Source organism: Onychostruthus taczanowskii, unplaced genomic scaffold, assembly GCF_017590055.1.
Source record: "Onychostruthus taczanowskii isolate IOZ18803 unplaced genomic scaffold, ASM1759005v1 scaffold33, whole genome shotgun sequence".
In the NCBI taxonomy this organism is placed as follows: Eukaryota; Metazoa; Chordata; class Aves; order Passeriformes; family Passeridae; genus Onychostruthus; species Onychostruthus taczanowskii.
In genome coordinates, this window is record NW_024500683.1 from 8,038,680 (window position 1) to 8,059,923 (window position 21,244).

The 21,244-nt window shown below is 37.5% G+C and overlaps 1 protein-coding gene across 1 annotated transcript in view; it reads right to left on the minus strand.

The window, feature by feature from the left end:
- FAM83B (family with sequence similarity 83 member B) overlaps positions 1–21,244 on the minus strand; it is a 49,666-nt gene that overhangs the window by 20,392 nt on the left and 8,030 nt on the right. The window lies entirely within an intron of this gene.

The following is a 21,244-nucleotide window of genomic DNA, read 5'->3' on the forward strand; positions in this document are numbered from 1 at the left end:
CTCCTGCTCCAAAACAGTTCTACCATTTATTCTGAGGAACAGGCTCTCAAAACCAAATACACCTTTTGTTCTCATCACCAAGCCTCATTTTATCATGCCATGTATCACCTACAAAATCTAAGGATTTTAAAGTAAAAACTAAGTTTATATGGAATAAAAATTAACTTCCAACATGTACATTAGCAATCTTCAATAACCTCAACAGTTTCTCTCTTCAACAGCTCATCAGGAAAGTTCACCACCACCAAAAAATCATATCAATAAGTTCACTGTCCAGAAAACATAAACCAAACTTCTAACTATCTCCTGCAATAGAACAAGAAAAACCAATGCAAACCATTAGAAAATTGTGAAGGTGGGTAACCACTTAAGGCAACTATACAAATAGTTTTCACAGAATTCACAGAACGACAAGGTTGGAAGAGACCTTAAAGATCGAGTCCAACCCATGCCTGAACACCTCAACTAAACCATGGCACCGAGTGCCACATCCAGTCTTTTCTTAAACACATCCAGGAATGGTGACTCCACCACTTCCCTGGGCAGACAATTCCAGTATTTAATTACTCTTTCCGTGAAAAACTTTTTCCTAATATCCAACCTACATTTCCCTTGGCACAGCTTAAGACTGTGTCCTCTGGTTCTGTCAGTTGCTGCCTGGGACACCTGAGCACAGCCACCCTTCAGGAAGTTGTAGAGAGTGATAAGGTCACCTCCAAGTCTCCTCTTCTCCAGGCTGAACAACCCCAGCTCATTTTTAACTGCGTTTACCTGTGTAGTCCACATGGTAAAGCCTTATCTGTTCTGTCTAAGGAACACATGCAAAAGATGTGCAGTAGGGGAACTTTCTAGCTACCAGTAACAGAGGAAAATGTCTGACTCTGTTGGTGAAGAGTAATATGACAGTAAAAACAAGAGCTCTGAGAAAGGATGCAATTTTACTTTGAAAAACACTGGGAAGATCAAATTTTTACAATGAAGAATCTTAAAACTACACAAGAATTCTGCCTTTTGCTCAATTTGGGAACTTTTCTGTAGCTTAGTATGTCTAAAAAAAGCAGATCAGAAGACCAGCATTAGCTCTTTGACAGGTGAAACTAAAACCAAAACAAAAGCAAAGTTCTCTGAAATGTAAATAAGTCTGTTTGCTCTGAAAAGTTAATGTATAGAAGCCTTCTGCATTACCTTTCACAAAGCTAATGCAAGCCAAGCTACAAGTCATATATACAACACCTTAAAGTGACACCTTCTCTGTCACCTCTTGAAATTCAGGCAACTGGGAATTTTATCTTGCAAAACCCATGGGAGTGAGCTACATTAATTCTGTAAATGTGATCTTTATCTACGAGTTTGGTAGTTGTTATTCTGGCTGAAGGATTAGTAAGAACTTATCGTGAGCTGACCAAATTACAGGTAACACTTCCTCACTCTGGCCAGCAGCACAGGCAGTAATTCCTCTGAAGCTTTACTTCCACACATGCAGAATTGAGTGTCAGCAAGTCATGCCAACGAGAAGATGAAAGGGGATATTCCAGGCATTCTTTATGGGGACTTTCCAAAGAGCATTTATAAACCTAATCCTTGGAATGAAGGATCTGCAAAGAAACAGCTGCTGCTCAGTGCTGGCACACCATAGACAAGAAAATATTTACCTAAATTGCAAAAATCTGTCATGCATGATTAAAACAACAAGCGTTCACAATGCTCAATTTTAACACTCTCCTTCCTGCTTGCCGTGCTCCCATCAACAACTAAAATGCTTTTGGTATTTAGCAAGCAAGTTGTGTTCTGTCATTGAGAACAGAGGCAGGCAGAGTTCCTACAGGAAAGGACATAAGGCAGCACAGCAAATCCTTGGAAAGATGGAGTGAATGCATTAGGGACCTTCCTCTGCCCTTTCTTCTCTTGCCATTGGTATCACTGCTGTATTCCCAGTGCCATGTGGGCTGCAGCTGGTTGGGTAGCAAGATTCTAATATTTGTATTTAGCTCTTCAGAATGTTCATATTCAGTTGTTGAGAAGCTGCCAAGACTTTTCTGAGGAAAGCAGTCAGAAAGGAAATGCAAGGATTCCTGACGGCCTACGACTCTGCTGTACTACAATGGAAATTCATGACAAAAATCAAAGGTACTTCTCTAGCCTCTGGCTTTCTCTCTGATGAATTTCAAAGACTTGTTGCTTCAGAAATACTTTTTTTTTTATTTAAAAGAGTATTAACAGCTTCAATATGTGGGTTCTTATGGGATCCCTTAATATTTAGTGAATGTTTAGGCTACTTGAATTAATATTATAATGTTATACTTTTTATTTTAAATTTCTTTATAAGTAGAAGCACTTACATATTCATGTGTGTGTATTTAGTAACTGCACAAAAACAAACAATGCACAACAGTGTGAAAAATCTTAATTATTTTATTTAAAAGTCTCAGTAGTATGAGTTACTACTGCAAAGTTAAAAACTCTTTAAATACCTGAAATAATTATCTCACACCTGAGAACAAGGGAAAGGAATACCTCAAATGCAGGGGGATAAGGGGAAGGCAAAGGGACAAAAGCATTTTTTTAAATGCACTAAAATTGTCCTTTCAAATTACGCCTGCTTAAAAATGCTCCTCATGCCACAGTTAACTAGATTGGACATCAACACTCCTGTGATTTCTTTCAAGAAATATTCAAATAACTGACTGCCTATCAAAGAGTTAAAGTAAATGTATGAGATTTCAGCTAATCTAGATAACAATTCTACAGAATATTTTGGGGGTTTGCCACCTTTAACAGTACATTTTGGTGGGGTTTCTTAGATTGGGAATGGAGTGTTGTTCTGAGTCAGTCTGCCTTCCCACTGATTCACTTGGGTTTCCTCAAGAATCCTGTATACATTTTCAATACTAAACCCCTCTTCCTGAGAGTTTATATATTGAAAAATGCTAGACAATGTATAAAACCCCACAATATAAATGAACATTTACAGGCTGTGAACTTTAATCTATAACAAAAGCATTTCTTAAAGTATAGAACTCTGCTGGCATTTGTTAATTAGTCGCTTGGAAACAATCAAAGATTCTCTTCATCAAAGGCAGATTTATAGGAAGAAGAGATGATTCAGACCAACTTTTCTAAACCAGGAAGGATAATTTTGCTTTTAAGTTTGCTTATGCAAGAGCTGTGTACTGTTTGTCATCTTTAATACCTTAATAGTAAACTGCCTGAAATCCCTTGCTCTTGCTTACAAGAATAAGTAGGTACAGCAGGAACAACTTGCACAGATGAGAATCCAGAAAGAAGGGCAGATAAGTAATACAGGGGTGGAAACTGCTGACTGACTCCACAGTAGATGCTGGAAAAGAATGGAGTTAGATGAAATAAAGTGTCTCAAAAGCAGAAAACACTTATTTTTGCATTTCTATGCACATGAAAATTTTGGTGTATCCAACTCAGCAGACAAACCTGATGTGTTTCAGAATGGCTTATGATTCAGAAAGATAGGCTTTGGAATACCTATATGCAGTATGTTAGGCACAGTCCACATGGATGGCCTGTCAACATTTTTAGCAAGTGGAAAAATAAAAGCCTACAGTTGAGGAAGACTTGTAAGCCGTGTAGTGCTAAGTCCACGAGCCTTACACCAGGGTGACCCTGTATCAAGCAAACACAAATTCATGCAAAGACTAATATTTTCTAACACGGAAGGCATTGCATCCAAAAGAAAACAAACCTATTTTTGTAGGCAGTGCCCAATTTAAATCATCAACAACAACAAAAACAACAACAACAAAAAATCCAAAACCCTCACAAAACAAAACAAAAAACAACAAAAAAACCAAACCAAACAAAACCAAGTTCAATCACTAGATTTCAAATCAGTGAAGGGCTGCAGACCAATGAGCATGACCTGATTATATAAATGACTTAATGACCTTAATACTGAGAAACAAGTCCTAATTATATCATTAATTGTCGAAGGTTAGTCCTCTATAGACACTCAAAACTTCTTCCGAAAGACAGACTGAATAAGGAACACTGGTAGAGAAAGTGTTTCAGAGATAAATGTAGGAAAAAAAGAGGAATAAAAAATTGGGAGTCCTTGCATAAGACACTGATGTATGTCCATAGAACTCCAAATGAGACTAGAAGCAATTTTGGTTACAAACCTCCTCTAGTTCATGGTCTAGAGAAGGTAATACTGAAGTGCAGAAAGGAAGCCTCAACAGAGGCTCCTGTTTATCTTTGGAAAGTAGTAGCATAATTTCTTTGTATTTAGGTTAAGAAGGAACATTACAGTCTACTGCAATACAGTAATACTTGTTGCAGCTGCAATTAGCAGACCTGGATGGAACACATGCAAGACAGCAAAATAATTTTGCTGTTGGTCATTTTTAATTAAACTTCTGAGTATCAGGGAAATAATGCTTATGGCCACAATTTAAGAAACAGCTTGATGACCCAAGCTGGTTTTTCAGCCTGACTTCTGAAAGGAAAACCAACAAATAGTCAATTAATACAGAAATGAAGGCTAATCACATATTTAGGGAACGGTAAATGGGAAAACACCTTTTCCAATATTGCTTATTTCATCCTTTTTCGAAATACAGCTTTTGTATTCAGCTTCATACTTGTCATTGAGAGTCAGTAAAAGACACATGAGGTGTACACACTTAAGACCTGGTTATTGGTCAGATGTGTAAAGTAGTTCTCCAATGAAAACATTCTGATTACATATTTCTAGAAGCTGGTAAGGCTCAATGATATTAAAGATTTTCATACAGCTCTTACAAAAGGGGATGCAAACCCACTATAATTCACAGATTATTATGGCCTATTTCTGTTCCCCCCTCCCTTCCCTCTGTGACTGCTTTTGCCTTACTTCCCTCTTCCCTCTACCACTTGATTCCCTGAATTCTTTCTCCCTTCTTGTCCCTTCTTCCTTCTTTCAAGGGAAGAGCTCCAAACTAATTTAAATTTGAGACTGAAAAAAACCCTGATATTAGATACTGAATGTGGGCATAAAATGGGCTCCTATGCATTTTATACAAGCTTAAAAATACTCCCCTTTCTATTCCACATTTTATGACTATACCCTTATGGTATTCACAACAAGGCTTTTGATTCCTGCTACGACTACTATTTGCTTCAATGCTACTAATTTCAAATTATATAGATGTACCTAAATATGTTTAAGGAGGCCAACTCAGGCAGTAATATGGTTAGAGTAAACCAGAAAAATACAGAATGCAGGCTGTTTAAAATTACTGGTCACAGGTCAGTGATGGGTCAGTACAAAGGAAAGCCAGTGATCCTCTGGTATAAGTAAGAGAGGATGAATAATGAAAAGTTTCTGCAAGGTTTAGCTCTGCCAGATTCTCTGTTTACCTTTAAAATGTTTCCAGTTTAGCTACATTATCTAGTAAAATGCATTTATAAGTAAAAATAGAATGACTGGACAACACCTGTAATAACATTTATGTTGCAAAAAAAGCAACAGCAATTATATCAGATCACTATTCTGAAACATATATCACAGACATAATGTAAGCCTGCATAAATCCATATGGCACACAGTCACATCTGAATGCCAGTAACAACCTAATCAGATGATTTAAACTATTTACTTTTTTAAACATGCTGCCAATTGAGCAGGAACCTTCCCTGATACTCAAGAGAAGCAGATTACACCAGCTGCTCATAGAGCAGCCACAGCTACTTGTGCAACATATTGCTAATGACTGTGTGCTGGCAGACTGCATTTCAATTTCACCTATTTAAGACAGGTTCTGAAACTAATTAATTAATTGTTGTCTGCAGATCATGTTCAGGTCCTCAGGTGAAATCCATTACCATGGCATGCTAGGTTATTTATTATAGATTAAATGAAAAAGGAAAAAAATAATTGCAGACTAGTCTGAAAGCATCGGCAGAATGTCCTAAAGATAAGAAAAGATTAGTCTTGTTAATAAGCAATTATGTGCAGCTTTTCAGGAAGAAAACAGATTCAAATTTTTATGCACAATAACATATGGAGCAAGATGTCTGAAATAGTGGGGAAGCAATTATAAGAACCCTGCTCAAACCTCCCATGAAGCAAACTGAAGTGAAGAAGATAAGTAATGCTGCAATTCTTGTAGCCCCAGTGGAGTGAATTGTGAATTGGAACTAAACAAGGTACTAAACATAATTTAATTTCTGATCAAGTGCAGCACTTAAAAACAAAAGCAATAAAATAATTACAATTAAAAATATTAAATTATTCAAGAATTATAACTTCAGTACCAATGCTATGCTTAAAAATACTACATTTATAAAAATAATTTCAATTTTTAAAAGCTTTTTAAGTGAAACCTGACAATTCTTGTTCGAGCATGAATCCTGCACAGGTAGTGAGATATTTGAGGGAGCTGCAAGTCAAGGCAGAAGAAATGGAATTAAAAGACACAAGTGAAAAAAAAATTAAAGAAACATTTCTGTCTTGTTTCTGCCAGGTTTTTGCTCAACTGATCTTTTGCCTCTCTGTGAGCTGACTTTTGAATAACCATCTCTGTCAAGCAAGAAGCAATACAGCTTTACAATTATCTTGGTGACACTATTATTTTGAAAATGCAGTTAGCATCAGCTTTCACTGATCTGCACAGCTCTTCCATAAGACCACACAAGTATTAATTCATCAATTGCAATCTGATACTACAATTATGCAAAATCAAAGGAAAGATTATTTGATCCTTGTGATAAGATCTGGTCAGGTATTTATAATACTCCATCTTTGCTATCTACTACTCTTTCCGATTAAATGTAGACGTTTATTTTTGATGGTTACAAGTTAATTAAGTGTATTCATAATGTTTTCTTAAATCAGAGCCCTAGGCCACTTCCAGGACACATCTGGGAAGGAGCAGACACACAGCCAGGCTGCAAGCCTTCCTTCCGCGACGCAGATTCCATCTGCCTCAGCCACAGATGGGCACTATGCTCTGCTCCTCTCATTTTTTCCTCATTCTCACAAGGATAGCATGCATAATGAAGCACTCATTCAAGAATCATTAAAATGAGCACTTATTCAAATAAATGAGTTATCACTGTGCAGGTAACTGAACCCTTTATACTCAATTGAACTAGTGACCAAGTTAATGGCAAGTTAATAGGGTTTTTTTAAGAAAAAGAGAAACATGTTATGACAGGTCTTCCACTGTACAGCTTCATGTATGTGAGAGCATTCCCCTTTCTACAAAATATTCCTCCTAATCTGCATTGCATGCCAGTTCACACACACACACCTAACCTCCATGTGGGTAATGATAATCAGAGACATAATCAGGAAGCCTGCTGAACATTGGCAAGAAATGCAAAACTCCTGCTAGAGCAAGGTGGTATTCTCCAAAACATCACAGCAGACACCTGAATTTAGGAATGGAGGAAGAAGAAAATCAGTCTCAATGGTACCTACTGCAGCTCTCCAGCACCTTTCTTTGCAAGATCTGCTGTCTATTTGTGCCAGTGAAACCTCTGTAACCACAAAACATCATTCCTGTGTTGAACATCTGTGTACCTCAAGGGCATATATGCTAGGAAACATGAGGGGCTGAGAGGGAAATTCACTTATTTGCCATCAACAAGGAGTGAAAGCAGAAACAACACTGACCAAACCACCCATGGATTTACATTAAGCCATGTTCTATTGGCAAATTGGCTCTGCTGGAAAATGTGCCAAGCATGCTAATAGCTAAATATATGAGACAACATCAGTTGTTTGGAGCAAGGATGGAGGTGAGAACATGCAATATACATCTGTGGAGGAGAGGTGAACATTTTATTCCAAGAACACTGTGTAAAGTGTTGCTTTTCAATGCAAAATAGTGCCTTTCAAATAAATATTTGTTATTACAAAGTACCTCTCAGGTCTCAGGAAACATGTCCCCTTGAGTAACCTGCCCACTCTCTGAGTTCATGGCAGAAAGCCTCTCCCCATCCCAGACTGCTCTGCTCCCTGTGCCTGTGTGCATGCATGGAATCCACACTTTCTGTAGCACAGTGTGCACATAGAGGAATGTGCACATGTGCACACACACTGAGTGAAAAAAACCCGTTTTATTATTTGCCTATTTCCTTCAGATAAAAAGTTTCAAACCAGCACTGTATAGACAAAAGAAAAAAAGAGCAATCACATCAGATTGTAGTAACAGGACAGTTTTTATCCATTTTTCTTTCTCTCTTAAAAAGGTGTATACCTTTTCCTGCTCTTCAGAGTCTCTCACTGTAATTTTGAATCTGCTTTCAGATATTAGTACAGTGTGCATTCACTCAAGAAGTACAGCTGTCAGGAAGGAATTTTTCAGTGAGACTATTATATCTTTTGGTTTACTGAGACTAGCATCTGGTAACTAAAAGATACTCCAGTCTCTTTTCAATCTTAGATGTGCAATATACGTAATTTTCACTAACACAGGGAACAATTTTTGTAATTAAACAAGACTCAGGTATACAAAGGTAAGACTTTCACGACACTTCTCTGGGTGACTGAGCATTTGCTGAAATGCAACCTAAATTAGAAACCCTATTTCAAGTGAACAACAGAAAAGCTATTCTCTTGTTTCTCATGCATAGAGGGACATTGTGAGAAAAAAAGTAACATCAGAAGATGGGCAGATAATGGGGAAGCAAACAACTCTGTTTCATATTTGGATGTCACTGAAATATTTCTGCGTCAATGTTCTAAAGCAAACAATCTCAGACAAAACAAATACACAAAAGATTAATGCAAAATATAAAGTTTTAAAACATTGGAAGCACCTGAAAAAGGTAGATTTCAGCATAAACATAAACTGTTCCCTACCCCTAGCACGAGTATGCCAAACTATCATTATGTTTTCACAAATCACTCTGAGATTATATTCATATTTATAGATGAGGAGTCTGTGTTCTACAAGGAATTTGTATACAAGTCTTCCAAGTCCTAGACCAATGTATTTAATGAGAATTTTTTTTATATTCAACAAAAAATAAAAACATACAAAAACTGCCATTTTTTTAAGGATGTAAAAGACCTCTGAATGCAGACAAATGCAGGGAACTAGAAAAAACATGTAAATCACTCCAAATTTATCCACTTCCAGAAGATATTAGCATAAAAATATATTTTTAAAAGAGTAATGTTATTTACAACCTCCCAAATCATCCCTGGAGCAATTAAAAAAACAGAAACGTACTGAAATCTGTTTCTATTATTCTCTGTCATAGAAGACTCTGGAAGAATTACCAGAAAAAAAGTAAGTCTCTTTTTAAATTCCTCTTAAGTTAACACTTAAATGCACACAGATAGCTTTTCCTCTGCAAGGTGCAAACCATTCCATAAATGCAAGAATAACATATTGCATCTATTTTTATCTGGGAAACTGAACAGGGTATGTGTGTGCGTGTCACGCTGCTGTCCTGTGCAGGGACACCTGAGTCAGCCCATTGCTAATGAGCTCTGCCACTGCAAACACTCTGGTCACGCTAAGGTGATGCTCAGAGGAGGTGAGGACACCCTGCTCCTCGCCAGTGCCCTTGTGCACTGATCCCTGCTGTGTGAGCAGCTTCTCAGAGGCCAACAGCCAGGGATTGTGGAGAGAGAGGCTGAGCATCCCAAGGTCTCCATGAAAGCAACTCCTGCCGCTATGGATCAGCCCGAGCCTCACCTCACCCTCCAGTCCTGCATTTAGAATTCTTTGCACCTTCTCTTTTGGCTGTCATGTTGAATGATGAGATACACAAGCAGAAAGCTCAAGTAGGCTTGGTCTGGGCTTGGAACCTGGGTTTTCTCAAGCAAATTCCATCATTTAGAGCAAAGTGATTGTCCAAAAAAACCTTATCTCCTGGGCAATTATGAATTAGTTACCCAGAAGTGTTGATGGTAAGACTAGCACCACCTGTTTTAAGGTCAGATTTATTCTTAGTATCAGTTCTTTCAAGATGCAACACTGTCAGGCTTGTGTTGTGCAGGTAGTCAGATGTCATTATGATTACAGTCCCTTCTGACATCAAAAACTGTGAATCTCTCTGATTTATCAGCCTCTGCTGACTTCACAGTCCAGAAATGGCTGCAAAGATGAACAGGGAGAGCCCAAACAAGCTGTGAGTTTTCAAGGCTACAAACACTGATCACAGGCTCCCATTTCCCCAGCTCCTTTTCAAAACAACTCCCAGTAAAATCAATTAGAAAATCATATCTGAAAAGGAAAGCAATGACAAGGCTCACAAATAGGACACATGAACACAGTACAAGCAGTGGTATATAATCGAGAAGTACACAAGACTGCTTTATAGGAAGAAATAGCATTCATTAAAATACTAGAATGACTGCTAGTCTTGGGGGAAGGTCATGTCTCTATGAATGAGCTCAAAACTAAAGGCCGGCCACTGGGATTTTGAGGAGAATGAACACGGAGCATAGGAATTACAATGCAAAGAGCCACTCACTTCAAATTCCCAGGCACAGAGAACCCCAAAGCATGACTAAAAACCACCAAGGAAGCAAAAACTGCAGATTCTGTGAAACACCAAGGAATATTTTACAACTCGAAAACAAATTAAACATTTAAATTGGGATTTTCTCAGTTTTGTGGTCTTGAACAAATTTGAGAATGGAAGGAAAAAGGAGTGTACAGTTATTACCATTAAAATCCTTCCTGGACAACCTGCTGACCTTCAAGAGCCAACCATGACATTGAAATTAATTAAACTGTCCTAAGTGAAATACCATTCTCAATTTTCATAATGCATTAATTTAGTTAACTATGTTCATAATTACAATGAAAGATTTTTGGCACACCTCATATTCACAGGTGTTTTGCATTTCAGCTTATGGCACTGCTGACAGCAAGTTTTTCAATGAAATTCCAATGTGTGCGTGTGTGTGTATTTATTTATATAAATATTTTGTAACCTGTTAATACAGATTATTTTGAAATATTTAATGTCAGTTCTTGCTTTTTTTTTAACAGGTGAAGAGATTTCTCTTATTGCATTTATGTATTTTATAAGTATAAAATAGATCAAAATAGGATGTTTTTTTTGCATTTTTACTGTTTCAGGCACCAATCCAATTTAGACCCACAGATCTGCAATTTAAAACCAAAACTAGAATAGTTCAATAGTTCAATGCTTATTACTTACAGTGTAATTGCTTTATTCATGGCTGTTGAAAAACAAAAAATAAAAATCAGTGTATTTTTACTGTAATTTAGGACAGCCAGTGGAAGTCACTAAATTAGGAAAAAAAAGTAAAGTACTGGATTATTTTTAACTTTTATGTTACAATGCTTTCTATATTTCCAGGTTTCTCACAAGAGAAGTAGCTTCTAGTCAAAGTGATTGCTTTCATAATCTCCAAACTGAAGTATATTCAGTATAATTTTCAGAAACTTCTGCGCTGTTAGGACAGCAGTGCCTCCAATAGGCATCGACAAGAAGCTTTTTTGTACCATATCAGGGGTTTCTTTTCTTTAGGGAAAATTTTAGATTCCTTACACAGATTCAGCCAAGACTGATCAAAGAGACTGCCAGATTTAGATCTAGTGAGTAAGGAAAAGTTATGCTTAAATCCATGTCTGTTTCTTTTTGCATGCACTATATATATTATGAGTCCCCACACACACTGTATGACAAAAAGCAGCTATGACCAAGTTCCATTTGAGTTTTTAAGACTAGAAAGTCTGTATGAACATCAGTGTGAAATGAAAGGCAGCCAACAATGCCACTGTTACTGCTTTAAAACAGGTCAGAAAGATTTCTGCATTTGGAATTAAAATGCCACAGCTCTTCATTCAGTATCATATTTCCACAATCACAGTTTCTCACTCAGTATCATATTTCCACAACAGGTAACTATAACTGTGCTTCTGGAATGTTTCAACAAATGTGCTTAACTGGAAATGCCCCCAAATCTTTAAAGACCTAGCTTTTTGTGGTATTTTCAAACTAATTATGTTCTGTGGAAAAAAGTCTGACAAGGATTATCTGATGAGGCTTTCAGATAGAGTACTTAGCTTTGTAACTTCAGTGCCTGCATTAAAATACAGGCACTGAAGTTATATGTTATTACATATTTCAAAAATTACTGAAATATGTTATTACATATTTCAAAAATTAGATATTTTCTCTCTTCAAATTATCTCTGTTTTTGTTATGTGCAGTGTACCTTAAAATAGATGGCTGGGTTATGAACTAGACAGTAACACATTGAACTGTTTTCTTCTTTTACTTCAGTGTTCTTTTACTCAAAGGACTACTTTGTGTAATTAAATTTAGCAAATAACCTCCTCAGACAGTATGAGCAAGGTCTCTGCACAGAATTTAGCAGACTATGAAATTCTGACCCCTAGAATTTTTTAAACACCACTAAGAAAATACAAAATAGGTAGACCTACCTATGTACACACCATTCTGTATCAACATGTCATAATTGTCCATTTCTTGAGGTAACTGTTTTGTTTTAATTTAAGAATATGGAGCATTTAAAAAACAAAATCCATAAACTATTTTGGACAGTTCTACCGCAATAATTAAATTCCAGAAGTTCGCTCCTTACTCGTTTTTCTTTTGTTTTTGTTACTTGCATACCAGCATACACGGAAAAGTGCACGTGTGCTTTTTGCAATACATTTTGCAATCATTTTTAAAGCCTTAACTTGTACTTAAGAGTACAAATTGAGAAACTTTTCCATGGAATTTTCCTTGCAGTGTACCTAAGCTCAGTAAACATGTGTTCTGTAAACAGAATAAAGCCTGTATTCCCCATATAAACTGTTAAGGTTTGCTAGCAGAGGACTTAATCATTTTGGTTGAGGCAACTACAGAATAAAATGTTCTTTGAAAGACATTCTATATCGGCAAAACCTGTTCTTGCTCTTAATGTATCAACATGATAAATTAAGTCTCACTCTTGTATTTCTTCTGAAGGACCAGCCTATCTTCTCTAACATCAATATGCACACTCACCCCACTTCTGTGGGAGCTGGGCCTGAATGCAGGGGTCAGTAAAGGGATGGAATAGGACCTGGGGAAAGGAAAACATTCCACTGGCTTCATGGCTTTGCTTGGCTTTCAGATATTCAACTGAAAGTTTGAATTCAACTCAGTTTTTATTTAGAATAAAAGAATTACAGCAGTCTGCTTGGACATGTTATTCTTTTTTTAGGTGCTCACAGTGGATGGAATCACCTCGAGATGTAGCTCATTTTGGACTACAAATGTACTGTGGCATGATTTAAGAGAAAGAAATTAATTAAATCATCAAAATCAGATCCTTAATGATATATGGCCATATCCCTAGGCATCAATCCTGCAAACATATGCATGTCAAGTTAATAGGACCTCTCATGCACACAAATTACAGTATTTAAATCCTCCCTGAATTACAAATCTAATTTTGCTTGAAGAAAAAAAAAGTGTCTTCATTGAGCAGATATTATTTGTCCCTCTGCTCTTTACTACATATTCCCTCAAAAATTCTCGTCAAATTTTATTAGATGTACTGTTTGATAAAATGAGATGAAAAGCAGTTGTGTATATAAGTGACAGTTGTAATTAAATAGGCTACTGTAATTTCTGATACACAACTGTTCAATCTCTAAACTTTGTAATTTTTGCCAAAAACATCAGTAAGATAGTCCTGTTCAGAAAATATACCTTCCTAATACTTAATATCAGAGATGCAATTTATAATACAAATCAGAAACCTGGCAATAAAATTGATTGGATTAGCAATTCAAAAGCAGTGCTGTGTTTCTAGCATCATGTTGGTGCTTTACAAGTTCTTACTGGTAGTGACAGAGGATGGGGAACTGACACAAACACCATACTGCAAGCTCTGTCTTCAGGTATGCTGACTGGCACCTTCCAGGGCAGCCACATTTCTTTACTGGCCTAAGAGGGAGATACTACTTCCAGATGTCCCACCTGGAATTGCTTTCCAGAAAGATGTCACAAGTGTCTAGAGCAGGCAGCAAATCTTCACCTCTGTCTGAGGTGCACAGTGAAAAGAGGAAGGACAGAGGAGGTAGGGCTGTCCAAGGGACAGAGCTGGAGAGGGGGCCAAAGAGGGAGGGAAAGGGAAGAGGAACTATGACCAGAAATGCATGTATGATGGTTTCCTGCCAGGTATGTAAGGATGATCACTTCAGTATGTACAGGTTTTGTGCCTTACTCCTACCCCTTTGATACAGAATCTCAGGAAACTACATCTGATCGATGCTCACCACCACAGAGTGGAGCCCAACTGATTCAAACACTGGTTCATCTGTGTATGTCCTAAGCTGTCTCTTTCCACATGATGTTCTAAGACTGCAGTAACCTCAAGCTGCCAGCATTTTCACCGTGGGTGCAGGCTTCAGAGTGTTATGGTCCCTCAGAACGTCGAAAACAGTGGTTAGTTGCTGCACTGATTTCCAAAGAGAATCAACTGGAAGGACTGGCAGGATCTCTGCTCCTCTGACACGCCTCTTACCCAACACCCAAGAACAGCACATTTTTTCCTTCCTTTGCTCTCATTTGTCCAAAAGGCACCTGGAGCTCTGGCTTTGAAAGGCTGTGGCATGCACACAGAAAGAGCTTCCAGAGCTCTCAAGAACTCATTGCAAAAACACTGTTTAACTCCTCTAACTCCAAAATTAAGAACAAGGCCTTTACTTGGGACAGAAATCCTGTAATGGGTGATTGCAATATCATATGGCACTTCAGATCTGGACTGAACTGTCATCATTAAACTTATGCATAAGAAATCAAATCCTTTGACTAATGAGATTTCTGGCACAAATGGCTGACTGATATTCATTAATCTAGAAGTCATTAACAGAATAGATGATGATATTACTGCAATTATTTTGTGCATCATAAAATCCATTAGAAAATACAGTGATATTACTAGTGCTCATGTTATGCTAAAACATGAAATAGTGTGATAGCAAATAAACAAACAAATGGAAGAATCAGTCATAGTTCCCAGTTTCATATCTACGCTTAGTCTTCTCATTTCAAAAGTATATCCATTGAGCAAAATAACATAGTTTTTGTTATGTTTTAAAACAACTTTCTGTAGAATTGTTAGAGTACATACTGCTGTAAAAGTTAGACTTGTAGATGTCTGTATTTTAGGCCCATCCTCAGCAAACAAAGGTTACTGATCTCTATCAAACACATTCTGTGCAGCCACATAGGCCTGTCTGTTATTTAAAAAAAAACCCCACGCCCTTAAGAGTGACTTTTCAGGCAATTACTGCATGCCTGTGCTAATCCACCATTAGTCAGTGAGAGGAAATTATCAGAACAGCAGACAGCTTCTGACAGACAGCTTCTGATATTACTGTGCTCTGTCATGCTGGATGGAGACCTAGTTGCTTTGACAAGCAGCATCTCTCTGGCATTTGAAATAAATCAATGCTGCTGGCTTGACACTGTAACTTCTGTTTGCTGTCTCGGATGTCTCTAATCAGAAGGCACAGCTCACTAACAGGGAGTTCTGCACAGCTTAAGAAGAGCTTAGTCCCTTAGTGGGCATTTCTTGAGAAAAGTCCCACTGGGAATAATAATTTTCTTCTGTGCTGCTTATTTCATCTCATCTTCCATATTATTTCTTCCTTATCAAGCATCAAAAGCCTAAAGAAAAACACTAACTACAATGTCTTCTGTGGGCTGATGCCACTCAGATTCACCTGAATTCAAAGGTGATGTCTTAGTGCTTCACCTAGTGCTTAAGCCGTAATGGGAATTTATTGAGCTGAAGTGCAGCCTTCCTAGCAAAGAGTGCCTACAGCTCCAGGAAACAGCATGAAAATAGGGCTGAGATGTTATATCTGCTGCTTGAACTCAAGGCACACCTATTTGGCTACCTGAACACACAATCCTGTGCTACTGTTCGAGCCTGATTGCTAGTGGATCATGCAGATCTCAAAGTTTTCTTTTCATCTCTAAGAGATATGGTGCATATTATCCTATCACTCAGCTTCGTCTCTGACAGCAGGATCACTGGCAGAGGTGAAAAAGCCTGAGGAGATCTGGTGCTGCAGCTAGCAAAAATCCCTGGATAAAAGACACAACAAGAAGCTTTCTGAAGGCAGCTACGTGCCCTCACGCTTTTCTGGGGAAAGCAGGGGTCACCATGGACCCTGTTTTTGAGGAATCTGTTCTGTTCCCTCCCACCATAGATCTTCTGGGCAGTCAGCACAAGCACTCCAGACCAAGAGACAGAGCTGGTTAAGATAACCCGCTTCCAGATAAGGTATGAGAACACCCTGTACACGTCACACCCTTCTTATCTGCAGCTAGGAAATGCTTCATGCTTTTACAAATATATTTGAAAAGTAAGCATTACACAGCTACGGTTTGCAACTTTTATCAGGGAAGTACTGATGTTCATCAGAAAATAGCCTGCATAATTGCAAATGCACAACTGTAATTTTTGTCAAAAACTAAAACCACAGAGGCAAGAAAATAAAAAACGGCCCCTACTTGCTCTGAGTACTGTTTGCTAATGTATAATATTCTCACATTTTTGGTTTATAACTGTTTCTTTAAAAAAAAAAACCCATGATTTACATTCATTTAATGCTCAGTAGTCTCATTTACAGAATATGCTTTTTGTTGGCTAAGGATAAAGGAGAGCATACAAATTCTGAATCTACTGTTTATATTGTAGTAGCGGTATGTGTGTACTGGCTGGCACCAATGGGGGAGGCTACAACAGCCACAGGATATACAGACACGCAGTGAAACATAATAACGTTCACTGCTTCAGAAAACAAACACCTAAGATATGGGAAAAGATGACAAATGAGGGCAAGGAAAGCAGAGATAGATAGTTTGATTGCTTATAATCCTGTATTTACAATGTAAATAAAACTACTATAAATTCAGCTGGCCTACTGATCAGTGGATTGTATACTGAAAAATTATTAACTGTTGATCAAGCAAGCGATGGCCAGATCTTGCAATTATTTATTTTGAATAGCTCTATTGAGGTGAGTCATTTTATGGATGTCTGCAGATCCTATGGTAAAGCAGCAAGCTCAGCACCAGTTACACCCTGTTATGGCTGTGATGCCAATGCTTCCTTCCTTCCAAAGATAAATTACAGAAGAGTTTTAGAGAGCAAAAGCACTCTGAGGTCTCACGCACATTGACAACATTTCTGAAAATGTGGACTTTAGCTTCTCTTGCAATTTTATTGTATCTTTATTAGAAAATTGTTATAGATATAGAAAATGGGTATAGATACATTATCAACAGGCTAAAATGGAAGGCATGACTACACAGCTATCTAGGGCAAGGTCTGCACTACTTTCAGAGAGGTAAATATTAAAGTGTACTTTGACTCTTCTACCATCTGTGCTGGAATACTTGCAGTACTCCTCAAGAAAAATAATGCACCATTAAGCAAGTTGTTCTGAAATAGTTACAAGAGAAGTAGCTACTTCTACTTAGATCTGATATATGAGGAAACTTAATACATGTAACTCACTGGCATGCAATCCCACTCCTTCCAAACAGAAGAATGGGAAATGTTGAACTTTTTTTTGTCAGCACTTCTCCACTTTCTGTGTAGATTCTATCACACTGTGTTACACAAATACTGCTTCAGTACTGCAGCTATCTGCACACAAAGCTATGCTCATTTAAAATTCTACCACAGATAATATAATATTTTACTTTCCAAATTCTGACACATAACAAGTTCAAAGTTTAAAATGACCCTAAATATGTCCCCCTCAGAGCATCACTGGCTGTGCTGGAAAGCCATCAGGAGTTCAAAAGCTGTGCTAAAACCGCAAAAGATGAAAAAAGGCTTATGGATTTAAGAATGTGATTAGAGCTATAGTTCTTCAGGCAAGATTGTTTCCTGGCTGAAAAATCCCCCCAGAAAAATGGAGATCTCTTCAAGAGAGGAATTCAGATGAATAAAACCAGCATTTCAACATTATCAGTATTTTTGGGCAAGCAAGAAAATGAGAGAGACAAAACTCAAATACACTAGTCTGGGCACTGAAAGAAGCGTTCTGCCTGGGCAAAATTATTTTAAATCAACAGTCATGTATTTATAGTATATTTTGATCTGTAACTGCTTCAGCATAATGTAGTACAAGTTATTGTTGAATATGATAAAGAACACTTTAATCTACTGAATGTGCAAAAAGCGTAAATGACTTCTTAATGGCACTTTTGTCTTGACTGACAGAGATTTATGTCAATGACAGAAAATCTTTTAATGATAGGAATTGCTACAAAGCACATGTGCATGCTTACTTCTCATATGTATGTGAATGAGACAGACATTAATAAAAAATACAGCTGCCTGCAATATCTGGCCTTTAATCTTCCTTATTCTATTTTTAAATTCATCATGGAGGTGTGGTATTTTGATAACACATTAGCACAGTTCTGACAGAAAAATGGCAATACCTATAAATTATTTAATTACATCTTTTAATACAAGTATTGAAGATGTCATAAGTCTTGCAAAGAGAGAAACCTGTAAATACAAAACTACCACAACAAATTAAAAATTACGTTCTCAAAGATTCCCACTCCCCAGGCTCTGCACTCTGCTTGCTCTTCACTTTTGTATCCTCCCCACATAACAGGAGCAGTACCAGGAAAAATTGTGAGTTTCATGTTTAGAGCACGTAAGAATTGGATTTCACAAAGTCCCAGGTTTTCCAGATTACGAAACTGCCTGCAGATGTGTCCCATCGATGGCAGTCCTCTCTGCCTGCACTGGGAGCGCACTGCTGTGACTGCATCCTTACGTGGGGGGAGCAGGACAGCAGGGAGAGAAGGGGACAGGCAGGTAAAACAGTGGGAAGACTCCAAAGGCAAATCCAAGCAGAGAAAGTGCCTGAAACAATTAGTTATTGTGAGCAGTGCTACTTTGTGATGACAAAAAATTGATACTGGGTCACATAGTCACAACAGGAACAAAACCAATCCTCTTCCAACACACGGCATGTACTCTGTGCAATTAGAAAAAATGGGACACAATCTCACTTTCTGAAATAAATCTATCACCAACTAAAAATTATGTTTCACCTGGAAACCATACACATGCCTGCCATGCTGGTTTTCAACCATCAGGAAATCTTTTAACAGACTTTGAGAGGAAGTTAATTATGAATTCACCCTTCAACAGAGCGGCTGAACCAAAAGGCACCTGCTGAAGTCCTTGTGGAGCAAATATCTTGGCAGGGAAAATGCTGCCTTACATGTTTTCAGCCAGAAATTGAGTATTTCTATGTGTTACTCTCACCTTAAAAAATGGTATCTGCTGATTATCTAACACTTTAAAGATAATACAGAAAATGTCTGAGCGGGACAACTACTGTATTTATCTATTCTTTCTCCCTGAATTCAGCAGATTGCTGTGGTTTTTACATCGAAAAGGTGCATCCCCTCTCTCATCTGCTTGAACCAATGCAATTAGTGAGCTAAGACAAGTACTGCCACAAGCACTATTCATTATCATTGTTCCAGTCTGTGTTCAAATTATATTTAAAATAGTTGGCAAAGAGTGCCGGTGAAAGAGAAATAAAAGATTGCTCAACACATCCATATTCTACAAGTTTTCTCCTGTACAGAAACATTACTCTTCATATTTGCATGTAAGAATTTGATTTTCTTTCATACTAGACTGCAGCCAGTACTAGACTATTATTATTGTATTATACACATGACCAAATGAGATTAACAGTACATAACAGTGAAGAATGAACAATAATTAATAATAATTAGTAGCAAATAATAATGAATTAATAGTGAATAATTTTTTTCTGTAATACAAACCTTTCACTCTTGCTTGAAACAATACACAACAAAATTTTAAAAACAAAAGTAAAAGAAAATATTTTCCTTTTTATATATTTGTAAAATGAATCAACTGTTTTTATTTGATGAGGTCCACTGCTATAGAAAACAATGCAAGGCATTACATTTTGTACATAACTCTCTCTCGCAAGAACCCAAAGGAACACCTTTTTGACCAAGTGCTTACCTACAGTGTGTCCAGAAAGACTAATAACAAGTTACACTGATTCACAACGCATAATGCAATTCTTTCCCAAGGGTCCAAGTTTTGCAACTTGTCTCATTAAAAACCCCAACCATGAGTATTTCAGCAAAAACAACTGCCTTTTTTATCTTCCAAAATTGCAATACACTAACCATTCTAATTTTTATTTAAGCTTCTATGCAATGATATTTTGAAAAAATTCTTACAAATATTACTGACTTCATGAACCCAGGCTTATGACTACAAGTATATTTGAATAAAATAAAGTCAGTGAAAAGTATTGCACATTTTTTGAATAATGTGCTACGTCACACATTCCATCATAAATCCCAAAAGTACGTCAGGAAAGTCTTTAAGTGTTTTCTGGCACGTGTACAAACCAGTAACCCTTGGGTTGTCTAAGCAACACGGTTCTTTAGAAAACATATTTTAATTCCCTCCAGGAAGAGCAGATCCTTATTTGGATATTAGTCTGAATGTGCCTTCTCTCGAAAACTGTTTAGGAATAAAATCCATGGTCGACAGAGGAAGCTAGTTGCTGTAAAAGAGAAATACACACTGCCAGAAGGTTCCCTGTTGCCTCACCCTGTCAATCACACCTGAGAAAACAGTACAAGAGATTTCTTGCACACATGCACAAGCTCATAACAGATGGTTTTGAGGCAACTCTTAGGAAAAGTCACAGAGGGAGAGAACACTTCATTATTGAAATCTTTGAGTTACAGTGTATTGAAAGAAGGAAGTTTCATGGTAACCAGCATCAACCCACTACAACCTGGCACAGATGAGTAATAATCTTGATATCATTTCCCAGATGAATAATCTTCTCAGTAAAAACTGCTAAACATTATCAGTTGCTGTTCAGACAGCCCAGCCGTGATGAGTCAGGCTGTAGGAGCACCTCGAGCCTCAGAGAAGCCGGAAACCTGCCAATGATTACAGGTAGAAGCCTCCAAAATGTAAGAGAAATAAGGCTACCAGCTTGTTTACAAAAGTCTCCATCATTAAGGTCAGACAGACCTTGCAGTGCTTTTTCCTCACATGCTTATATCAACATGTGAAAAAGACTCGTGTCTCCCCAGTTGACACAGTCACGCCAAACAGCCTCCTTGTGTGAACACAGGTTATGTTGACAGAGGAGGGTGGTTGGCAAACTGTATCATTTAGAGATGAGGTTTAGTTACACCAACTGTAAGCCCATCTTGTTGACATCTTGGTTTT